This window comes from Phyllostomus hastatus, unplaced genomic scaffold (genome assembly GCF_019186645.2).
Source record: "Phyllostomus hastatus isolate PE091 unplaced genomic scaffold, TTU_PhHast_1.1 phas_scaffold_78, whole genome shotgun sequence".
In the NCBI taxonomy this organism is placed as follows: Eukaryota; Metazoa; Chordata; class Mammalia; order Chiroptera; family Phyllostomidae; genus Phyllostomus; species Phyllostomus hastatus.
In genome coordinates this window covers 12758686-12771148 of record NW_025334041.1, presented here as the reverse complement: position 1 = coordinate 12771148, position 12463 = coordinate 12758686, and the positions used below count along the sequence as shown (strand labels likewise).

Genomic DNA, 12463 nt, shown 5'->3' with positions numbered 1-12463 from the left:
ATTAGTTTCTTATTGGTGCTGTAGGAAAAAAAATACCACAAATTTAATTGCTTAAAACAACAAATTGACTATTTTAACAGTTCTGGGGGTCAGTAGTCCGAAATTGGTCTCACTGGACTAGGGTCAAGGAGGCGGGCATCTCACCCTGAGCACAGCGGCTCAGACGCCGTCTTGATGACTTGCAGTCCTCCTGGGGCAGAGGTGGAACTGCTCGTGGTCTTCTGGAGTCAGGGTGGGTTATACCTTCAGTTCCTGAGACAATAGCTTTTTACATGCATTAATTACTAAGCTTATTAACTTATTAAAACTAAAACTCTCCACCCTGGCTGGTGTGGCTTAGTGGCTTAGTGGATTGATCGCCAGCCTGTGAACTGAAGGGTTGCTGGTTCAATTCCCAGTCAGGGCACATGCCTGGGTTGCAGGCCAGGTCCCTAGTAGGTAGCACAAGAGAAGCAACTACACACTGACTGATGTTACCTTTTTCTCCCTCTCTTCCCCTCTGTCTAAAAACAAAATCTTTTTTTTTTTAAATAAAACTAAAATTTTTCAACTCTTGAGTTCTCCCATCAGGACTATGCTCCAACCAATTGAGCCATACTGGTCAGGGCATGGTGAAGGCTTCTGGTTTTGTTTTCCAGTGTGGACATTAATATCAAAGTAAAGAAGTCAGATGTGTACGTAGCCAAGTTTCCCTAATCCTATGGATCAAAGAAAATAATCATACACCACTACAACAAAAAAAAGTTAACCAGCTGATAAAACTTTTTCATTAAGGGCCTCGATCTGTTTGAACACCTGGACAAATTTTGGTTTGGCAAGATCCCTGCGTTTAATACCATTGAGTCAAACTGACACTGACCTGGAGTTTATTATAAACGAGCTATGATTAAAGTCTCTGAAGTTTCAACATCGTGATCCCTCACTACTGCCTGCCCCCACCCTTGACCATGTGCTTTCCTTTTGTAACCGAGGGTAAACGAATGTCCCTTGTTTCTAAACCAGAGAAAACCAGAGATTGGTTCTTGGTGCTTCTGACAGGACCCCGTGCTGCACAGGGCGCTTGTGTAGCCAACACCACAGACAGTGGTGGAGAGGTGTAAAAGTCCGTAAGGGGAAGTAGTCTCTCAGGGGAACTGTTAAGACCTTTAAATGTATTGTCTCCCTGTCCTTTCAAGTTCTCGAACCTTAAGCAAGCAGTGAAGATATGTGTTGGAAACAAAATGTGAGGAAGTCATGAGCTTGAGCTTGATTGTTACTATATTTTCCTTTTCTGTTGCTGTCATACAAAGAACAAACAGCTCAGGTTCCGTTTTGTTTGTCTTAAACATCCCACTGGGCTTCTGGCTGGCCTCGTCTGTATTGGCTACATTCCCCAGGAGGCTAATGCATGGTGCTTAATTTTACTTCTAACACTTCTCTGTGTGTGTGTAGATGTGTGTTTTAAGGGAAAAGGCTGAATGGCTCTCTTACATTATATTTGACTTTTACAGTGTACATAATTTTTGTTTAAACTGGTATGAAAATTGGGTGTCAAGCCAAAGATAAGAATCTCTGGAGTGTGGAGTATGAATGGTATATGTATTTGTACGTAGCCCATATGATCTTAGTCTCTTTTAACTGCGTTGAAAGAAGGAGCTTTCACTGAACATGGGGAGCAATTTTAAAAACTTACCACAATTTTAATCAAATACAATCCAGTAGGTGATTTGGTATAATCAAGGAAGTTGTCGTAGGTGCCAATCTATCTTGTTAGTACTACTTACAGCTTGATCTCTCTTCTGAATGTAGCCTCCCCTGTGAATATGCTGCGCTTCTCAGGTACATGACAATCGTTAACTTACCTCTTAATAAAGAATAATTAAGGAGGGGGGTTGAGAATTGTTGGGGATTGAGGGTTGTTGGGGTTTGGGGTGGGATTGTGTGTGTGTGTGTGTGTGTGTGTGTGTGTGTGTGTGTGTTAAGCATTTATTTTATGGTGAAAGATTTCTGCAGGCAATCGTATAGATCCACTGGAAAAGTCCAAAAATAGAAATTGTATTCATTTTTGAAGTTTCCATTTTTTTATTACAACTCAGGATTTTGCTATAAAAGCAAATGTAATGAAAATCTCCATGAGCACATGTGAGACTTGACTTAGTTCTTGGAAGAAATGCCTGACAGTTGTGGACTACTGTGCTAAGTGTATTTTTCACACATTATTCTTATTTAATCCTCAGAATAGCCCTGTGGGGTGGTAGGTATGATGGACCCTATTTTACAGGGGAGGAAACTGAAAAGGTTACAGAAGGTCAATTTACTTGACCTTCTGGGCTATTTACTTGAACTCGAGGACATTGACTGGGAATAAAGAGAAGAACTGGTTAGAAAACAGGGTTTTCCCCAATATGTGTTTGCAGAATAACATGGTTCGGGATAAAAAATGAGGTGACGTGGAGGTTGGGGAGAAATGTAACCAGAGACTCCAAGATGTCATTTCATCATGGATGGATGAAAATGCAGTTAGTGGGAAGGGGAAGAGAAGCTTGAGGTGGGGGAAAGTCAAGTGGCTCTGGAGACACTTAGATTGAGGTATTCCTTTTGTTCCTTAGTTTATTACAGTTGACCCCTGAGCAACTCAGTCTGAACCGCGCAGGTCCACATACACAGAATTTTTTTTCAGTAAATACTTGGACTGTTTTTAGTCTGTAGTTGGGGACCTGCAGAAGTCCATTGTACATGTCCATCTACGCTATCTTTATAGGGGACTCGAACATCCGCAGATTTGGGTATCCTGGGGGCGGTGGGGGGACTTGATTCACCTGGACTTGAATCAATCTCCGGTGAATACCAAAAGTTTTGGGGGAGTCAAAAGTTCTACGTGGATTTTTGACTGTATGGGGTTAGGAGAGTGTCAGTGCCCCAACTCCTCTGCTCAAGGGTCAACTGTACTTAGTAGTCCTACAAGACATGTTACATCTTTTGGCTGAATGTAGGAGACAGCCAACTCAAACTTGCTTTGCTAAGGGCATCACTGGCCAAGAGACAACATAACAGTGGTTCAGGGCACTGGCTCTGGATTTGACTCTGGATGTGGGTCCCAGCTCAGCTATTCTTTTTAATGATCTTTTTCCTCTTTTTTTTTTTTCCAACTCAGCTATTTCTTATAGTTACTTGAACTCCCTCTGCTTCAGTATTCTTGTCTATAAACCTGGGAAGATGATAATGATGGTATTTTTCTCGTGGGATTTTCAAGGTTAAGTGAGAAACATGAAAATACCTAGGGATGAATATCTGGTACTTAATAAGGACCAGGTAAATATGACAGCCAACCTCCACTGTAAACCTGAGGATACCAGGAACCCTGGACTGGCACAGCGCTAAGAGTGCCATCTCTGATTGTTGGCGCTCTCCTCTGGAACTGGTCACCTGGACAGAAGTGCTGGGGAGCCCCGGCAGGGTAGCTCAGTTGTTCAGAGCATCTTCCCCATACGCCAAGGTTGCAGATTCCATCTCTGGTCAGAGCACATACGAGAAGCAACCAGTGAATGCACAAATAAGCATGATGTTTCTCTAAAATAAAAAATAATAAAAGTTGACAGCATCCAAATCCCAAGTCTGCCTCTAAAGAGACATCTGTCTGCTGTGCAACTCACAGATCCTTTAAGAGATCTCTGATTATCCTAGCCTGGGTCAGATGTCCTTCCTCAAAGTATCACCTATGAACGATGTGTGAAAAATGTGATTGGATCAATGACAGGAGGAGTGCTTTCCAGAAAAAGGTAGGCGTTCTTTATAAACAAAATGTATAACTGGGGCAAAGGATTTCAACCAGTTTAAAAATGCCTTCTTAACCTTTGTCCTTGCTTTATAGAAAACTAATGTGAACATTTTCAATGCAAGACCATCCTAGGACTTTCTACCAACTCCTTTTCTAGAAAAGATTCAAATCTGCCCTTTCTCTTAAATTTAAGTATTAGCCAAAAAAAAATTGACTCGGGAGAGCATGACAAGAACAGATATTTAAAGCTGCTCTTGTAGTTCCATGAATGCATCATTTTCTTGTCCTCCTTTTCTTTTTCCCCCTCTGTGCCACTGAGTGACAGCTGCCCCTGGCAACGGTCCAAGCACCACGATGCAATCAAGGGTTTTCTTTCACCACCAGCTCCCAAGTCCTGGCCCCACTGCCTGGCATAATTTTCACTTTAAAAAAAGAAAACCATGGGCTCAAGTTTTCATCCTTATTCAGAGGTTCTGCATTTTAGCTTCTTAAAGAAAAAAATGATACAGAAACTAATATTCAGGGAACTTTCATAGCAACTTTAAAAAAAAAAAATCATACTTCAATGTCTAAGGATCAAGCTCAGTGGTATCCTGTTCCCTGGTGCTTTTATTAGATATTGATAACAACCTAATCAGAATTGTCGATTCTAGTACATGAAGCTAATATTTTTATTTTTTCTTTACTTTTGGGGAGCTATTTTCCTTTCTTTATTTTAAAAAGATTTTATTTATTTTTAGAGAGAGGGGAGGGAGAAAGAAAGGGAGAGAAACATTGATGTGTACAGGGAACATCAACTCTGCCTCTTGCTTGCCCCCAACTGGGGACCTGGCCTGCAACCCAGGCATGTGCCCTGACTGGGAAGCAAAGTGGTGACCCTTTGGTTTGCAGGCCAGCACTCAATTCACTGAGCCACACCAGCCAGGGCTTTTTATTTACTTTTTAAAATTTTGTCATTGATTTGAAAGAGAAAGAGGTTGATTTGTTATTCCACCCACTGATGCATTCATAGGGTGACCCCTGCATGTGCCCCAACTGGGGATTGAACCTGCAACTGTGGTGCATGGAGATGAAGTTCCAACCAAATGAGCTACTCTGTCAGGCCTATTTATTTTTTCATAAATTACTGTTTCTTGTTGTGGTAAAAAAAGACATATAACAAAACGTCATTCTTATAAAACTTCAGGGGTACAGTACTGTTAACTATTAAGCTAAGATTTTTAGAGCTCTAAAACTACTTGTAGTTTCTCAAAGCTCCAAGCCACTTTGATGAGCAGGAGAAGAGAGTCAAGTGGGAAGAGAAGCAAGGGGCAGACCCAGGGGAAAGTCCAGGTGAGAATGGGCATTGGGAAATCCAAGAAGATAGATCTTAACATTCGGAATCCAAGCCACCACTTCACAAGGCCTTTTTGGTATTTCAGTAACTGGATACTTTGGGGTTGATCCCAAGATGGACTCGCTTGAAAGTGAATTCATCTTTCTAGCAAATAGTGTCACAATGAGGTTCCTGTTATACCTTCTCACTTCTCACATCTCTTCGTTTAGCGCTCATGGATATTTGATTCCTCTGCACCAGGAAAACTTTCTGAGCAATGGAAACTTAACTCTGATGTGCTGAAATAGATAAAGGTTTGAACATTTTGCAGAGGGAATGCTGTCGTTTTTCTTGCAGGTTGTTACCCAGCCCACAGAAACCTGTGCTCAGCACCCTTGCAGCACCAGAGTGTTACATCTACTAGGAGAGGATTTTTAAATCCCCCTTCTCACTTGTATTATAAGTAAATAGGATACTGACCACTCTACAGGTGGTGGTTAAGCAAATAGCTGGAGAAGAGGACTCCAGCTTTTGCTTCCTCCCTCTTCTAGAATGCAAGCGTGGGAGCCAGTACTTGACTTTTTCATTGCTGGATCCTAACTCTGCCAAGAGGACGTGGTATCAATTTGAGGAGGGGAGGGAGGGCTCTGGATTTAAGTTTGGGCTTCGAGCATAGCATTTCTACCATTCAAAACCTCAAAAAGACCCTGACTGGTGTGGCCCAGTGGGTTGAACATTGTGCTACAAACCAAAAAGTCCCCGTTCGATTCCAGTCAGGGCATGTGCCTAGGTTGTGGACCAGGCCTCCAGTTGGCATTCTGAGAGGCAACTGACTGATGTTTCCTCTCCCTCTCTTTCTCCCTCCCTTTCCCTCTCTCTAAAAATAAAGACAAAATCTTTAAAAAAAAAAAACTCAGGATCTGCTAAAATAAGAGTAAGCCACTAAAATAAAGCAAGCTCAGTACACAGATCACACGAAGGCTGGAAAGGGCAAAATATACTCTGCTTATTACTATTCTCTAAACTGTTGGTAATTTCGCCTATGACTTCTCATTTGTCTAACTAAATACATAAGGGTTTGTCTTCAGTAGCAAATATGCATTCCTCTTTTATCATATGTAGTCCAAGAAAAGTGGACTGGATTGGTCCTGTTTTTGCTATTTTAACTTGAAAAGTTGGAGGAAGGCAGAAAGGTGAGAAGAATTCCTTGTGATGCATACTTGTCCATGTTCAGGGATGAATGAAATCCATGATGGAATTGGTATTATTCCTTCCAACAAACAGGCTCAAGTTATTATGAAATAAGTAGCCAGGCAAAAGAAAGAATATGCCCCCATTTAAGAGCCATCCCACGAGTTGTACAAACCTGTAAATATTTGAATTACACATTTTAAGTGGGTGAATTGTATGATGTGTAAACCACATCTCAATAAAACTGTTTAAACAGTAAAGCAAGCACTCACCCTCCATGGAGCATGCCTGCGCCTTTTCCTTCCCCCTCAGGCACGCATCTCCTGAGCTCTAAGGGGCCCACGAACCGAGCCCGGCAGCCATGAGCTGCAGCAGCTTACCCCAAGCTAACCCCTGATCCTGTCTCCAAGGCTCCCTTTTCTCCGACTCTCCAGTGAGCTAAGGCAGACCCGCCTCAGCACGTTTATTTGTTTTAATTTCTTTTAGGGTTTTAGTGAGGGCAGACAGACACATTGGTTTGTTTTCCACCTATTTATGCATTCATTGGTCGATTCTTGTATTTGCCCTGACTAGGGATCAAACCAGCAATCTTGGCGTATCTGGATGACACTCGAACCAACTGAGCTCCCTGGCCATCGCCTCTCATTTCTTTTCTATAAGATTTCTAGAGAACCCAAGCAGCCCTGTCTGGGCTCTCTCCTGTTGCTTCTCCTACCTTAAGCCCTTGTTTCACTGTCCCCAGCTTTAATAAATGTGCTCTCAAAATAAAAATAAGTAAATGAAGGAAGGAAAGAGAAGAGAAAAGAAAAGGAGAGAAAAGAACAAAGCTGGGGCATGAAAAGGCCCTTAGCTGAAGAAAAAATACTTAAAAGTCATTCCTCTTAATTGTATCCGTCATAAACTTCGATTTGATCAAGCTATCTTTTCCTGTCACCTCTTGGAAACTTTCCCTTCTGCTCTTCTTGCCTCTATGTCATCCCTTCCTTACACTTGGATGGTGTCACATCTATAAAACAGTCATGACATTATCCCCTTCGCGGAGTGGACGGGATGATTACGAAAGTGTTTGGGACACAATGACCTGCACTGGGTCAACACCCGAGTCTTGGCACGCACTCCCCTGCACAGTGCCGAGCCGGCACGACAGACATCCTGATGGTTGGGCAGCCCTTGCTGTCAGCTCCGGGGGGAGTGAGTGTGCGCTGCCTGCTGGCTCACACCGCAGAGGGCCCTGACAGCTGTGCGTGCGTGCATGCGTGCATGCGTGCGTGCTGGCAGGAGGACGTGCTGGCAGGAGCACTCGGTTCCGTCTCACGCCTCAGCGGCATCCTTGGCTCCTGACGGATTCACTGCCAGGACTACCAGGTTAAGTCCTTTGGGGCTGGCTCCCTTTAGATTCTTCCGAACTTCTTGGAGTTGTCGTGACTTCCCGAAGACTGGACACCCAAATGCCAATCCAGAGAAATAAAAGGATGAAATGTACTTTCCAAACAATTCCTGAACTTTGGTCAATTTCCCAGGTTTTTAACAGAAAGTAAAAACAACAAAAACCACTTTTTACTATTTGTTTACTGACTGATGTTCCCTTTTGTCTCCTTGCCTCCAGAAAACAGATTCCAAAATCAAAGGTCAGGCCCCCAACCAAGTAGCTCAGTTGGTTACAGCGTTGTCCTGATACACCAAGGTTGTGGGTTTGAACCCCTTCACAGCACATCCAAGAATCAGCCAATGAATGCATAAATAAATATGTAGAACAACAAATCCATGTTTAATTTGCTCTCTCTCTCAAATAAATTTTTAAAAATTCATAATCAAAGTGCAAAGAAAACCCCTAAAATAAATTACTATGATGAGTTCATGAATTTTTAGAATAATCTTCCTAATATGTCAAGCTAACTATTATTACTAACTTGTTCCTATGTGGCAACAAACCAGTGGTTTAATTCTCAAATACAAGAAACAAATGTTTTTAGGATAAATACTCTAGTTAAAAGATTATAAAATTTTAAAAAACATTTTATTTATTTATTTTTAGAGAGAGGGCAAGGGAAGGAGAAAGAGGAAGAGAAAGATCAGTGTGTGGTTGCCTGTCACAATGGCCCCTTCTGCGGTCCTGGCCTGCAACCCAGGCTTGTGCCCTGACTGGAAATCGAATCAGTGACCCTTTGGTTCGCTGGCCAGCACTCAGTTCAGAGTCATACCAGCCAGAGTGATTTTTTTTTTATTGTTTTTCAAGTACAGTTGTCTCCATTTTCCTGCCACCACTCTCTCCTGCCCCACCCACTCCTACCTCCCACCCTCAATTCTTCCCCACTTTGGTGCTTGGTCCATTCCTTACTGTCAACCTAAGAAACATCCAAACCTGTAGAGACTTTTTAGAAGAGTCTGTTTGAGCCAAACTGATGACATGTGGCAGGAAGCAAGATCTCAGATGCTCCCATGAGTAACAGTTTTGTAGGTTCTTTTGTGCATTTGAAATTAAGAAGAAAAAGGAAGGAAGGTTACCTGGAGGTGGGAGAAAGCAAGGCAAGGATTGGATACCAAGATTGTTAACAAGATTGTGTGTTTACTTGAGGGTGGTTGCAGCTTAATCAAAAGGTGTGTTCACCCAGATGCACAGAAACAACGGACAGGGCTTGCTTCAGGCAAAGATAAACTAAAAGGTTATATGCCTCGGGCATGACCCGCCCAGTTAGGAATTTATGACCAGATCACCCTGTGAGATTACTTTCCCCAGAAACCTTTTTTTCATCCACCTTACCTACTTCTTTCTGCCTTTCATTACCCTCTGCCTACTAATTTACATGTTCATCTAAAAATAAATATGTGAGTTAGTTTCCTATGTCCACCCCATTGTACTTCTCCTCACAGTATTGTAATTGCTGCTTCATTTGCCTGTTTTCCTCTGACAAACTCCCAGGGGATAGGAACTGTGTCTTGTTCACTGTTTGAACCTCTGGGCACAGAGATATGAATAAAATCTTAAGCAGACGCCTGTTCGAGCACCACACACACCCACGTGCTGCCAGAGCCTGAAGACCATTTCCACCTCATTCTTTGCAATTGGCCAAAAATTCAACTCACTGCACACAAATTAGACACTTCCAGCCCTAGCAGATGCAGTTTATATGTGTACCTATATTATTTCAACTAATATCTCTAATATCACAGTACATCGATATCACAGTGTTACTGTATCATAGCAACAAAGGAAACACTGGTCTGCTAATTCACTGACCCCATATCAATAATTCAAAGCCCATTTGTTCGTACATGCAGTACGTTGTTGTTCAGGAAGACTCATCTTCTCTAAACCTGGGATGGATGCCCCAAAAGATAAAGAAACCCACCCTTCAAAACAGACTTGGAGGAAGGACAAATTGCCTGGATTTACAATATTTTAAAATTGTGGGTTAACTAATAGAAGCTTTTTATTTAGGCATAGGCAAATGTAAGAGTACATTTTATAGCTACATTCTTATATGCATGCAAATGTCCCCAATTGGTACCTGTATTTCTACTCCAGTACACACTGGGGTATATAAATTTGTACCCACAGTGGAACAAAGACTGTAAAAAAAGATGTCATAGTCATTAAAATAGAGTTGGAGCCCTTCAGGGGAAGAAAAGCATTTAATGTAAAAACACACACCTGTAATTTTTTCCCCAGGGGAGAGCGCGAACTCAGTCCCCACAGTCACAAATTATGCAGTCGAGTTTCCCACATCTGGGGAAATTGCAGGGGTCAGCACACCCAGAGTATGATAGGTGAGCCTCGCCCTGGGAAAACCACCTTTGTGACCGTGGTGTCTGCCCTGCCGGGTAAGTATCACACACCAGTAAACTTATACAAGAACTGGTGGAATTTTATGTAAGGTTAGTTACTTCAACAGGGAAATAGAGACCTATAATGAAGTAACTAATACCAACAGTGCCTTGTATACAATGTCTAGATGTCAGATAAGCACAACAGAAAATGTGGCAAAGTTAAATACTGAGAGAGCAAGGAAATTTACGCTCCTAGCCACATATGCGTCTACAAATCACATGTGGCTTGGCCAACCATGGGTAATTTTACAATTCCCAGAAGTAAGGAGACACTCATTGTTTAAAAATGAAACTGTGGCCTTGGCTGGTGTGGCTCAGTGGACTGAGCACCGGCCTGCAAACCAAAAGATCGCCTGTTCCATTCTCAGTCAGGGCACATGCCTGGATTGCAGGCCACACTCCCAGTAGGGGGCACTCTAGAGGCAGTCATATATTATGTTTCTGTCCCTCTTTTTCTCCCTCCCTTCCCCTCTCTCTTAGATGCTGTGGTAGTTGACTTCCAAGAGAGCCCCCAAGGACTGTCTTCTGGCATTCGTGCCCTCAGGCAGTTGTCTCCCACATCGTATCAGCCTTGGTCTGTGTATCCGAAATCATACAGTAGAAACGATGGTATGTTACCTCCAAGATAGGTTATAAAAGCCTGCTTTCATGGCTGGGGGAAGTTAAAACTACCAGAATGAGCCCCTGCCCTGGTGCCTGCTCCTGGGAAGCACTCGACAAACATTTGCTGCTTGAGTGCTTTTCCTGTAGTAGTTAGTGTTCCAGGGGCTGAGAATGCTGAGTTTTGATCTCTGTTGTCCCACAGCCCAGCTGAGAGATGTTGTCGAGTTTAATCTGTGGCTTCTTCAATTTAATCATCTGAAAGTTAGACACCTTGTTTGGTTGTTTTTTTTTTTTCAGAATATATGATGCTCTGAGAAGAACATGAGAACTTGCATGCAGAAAGATTTTGAAAGCTCTTAAATAGTATTACCTGGATGGAGGGCACTACTCTGAACACTGAGAGATCTCACCAGGTCATCAGTTTAAACCCTTTTTGAAATGGGCTCAGAGGATCTCAACAGTAAATTAGTGACAGAACTCCGGTGAGAGCTCAGGCTAGGGCTTCGTGTCACCTCCAGCTCTGACCTTCACACCACCAGATACCGCCTCTCACATCCATGCCACTTAAAACACTCCTCAGAAACCATTGTCCAATTTTCTTTTTTCACTGACTTAATTTTTCTTGAAAAAGGACTACTTTGTCACCGAGACTACGTAATTATATTTTGTCATCACACACTTTGAAGCCGACTTTGTGTCACCTATCCATGTCCATGACAGTAAGGTTCCTGTACCTACTTCTGCCCTCTCTATGGGGACAAAAACACAAGAAAACTGGATTTAATACAGAGTCAAAAAGATGAGATTGGCAAAGTCAATAGCTCTTCGTTTAAATACCTCCATAGTGAGAACAAAGTGGGAACTTAGCATTTACAATGTGTTATTAAAAGCAAAGCAGGAAAAGTGGTCAGAAGCATTCCTAATAGAACTATTTCTTTCAGTTACAAAATGAGATTCTTATTCATTCTAAAATGTAAAAGAAATGCAAAAAAAATAAAAATTCACTATATGAATATACATTTTTAAATATTTTTCATGCATGTTTTAAAGTCTTAGAATCAATCATATTAGATGCAAAATTGGCTGTGGAAGAATTGTAACTTTTTAAATTTGTCTGTATGATTGAAGTTAGTATTTTTTCAAGTTCCCTTCCATCTAGGAGTAGAAATTAATCTCAGCCAATTAAATGTCACTATCTTTGCTTGCCCAGGGTCGTGGTGGGGTGGGGGTGGGGGAGGGAAAAGAAAGCTAATGTCTGTCTGAGCTCATTTTCATCTGTTAACACTACCTTCTTCACCTGTAAATCTTAAAAATGTATTTCTCTTTCACTGAGATAATGATTAGCACATACTGAACAGGAGAGAGCAAATGGCTCTAGGAAAAGTGAGGGATGCTTTCTTAATATTCAAAGATATAACCACATTTTTCTGGCTGCATATCATTCCATCATATGGATATTGCAATTTATTTAACTACCTTCTATTATTAGGCATTTTAATGGGAATTGTTTGTTTCCTTTGTATAAATTTCTTCAAGTGAGGTCGCTGCATCCTGTGGTATGCACCTTTTCAAGAATTGTGAAAACTAACGTCAAACTATTCTTGTAAAGATTTCAGGAATTTACACGTCTACCACCCCTAGGAATTCCTATTTATTTGTGAATTCCATGCAAGATGGTTATGTTTTTTCAAAATGTAAATGAATCATAAAATTGATATATATCAATTATTTAAAAAATGAAGCAGTACCAAAGTCCAATCGGTAGAAAC

General features: G+C 41.7%; 1 non-coding gene across 1 annotated transcript; it reads right to left on the bottom strand.

Annotated features, from left to right (window-relative positions):
- Positions 1 to 9931: 9931 nt before the first annotated feature.
- LOC123812301 lies at positions 9932 to 10093 on the bottom strand. Its single transcript, XR_006784576.1, has one exon. It is a non-coding gene; the product is annotated as a U1 spliceosomal RNA (small nuclear RNA).
- Between the last annotated feature and the right edge of the window lie 2370 nt (positions 10094 to 12463).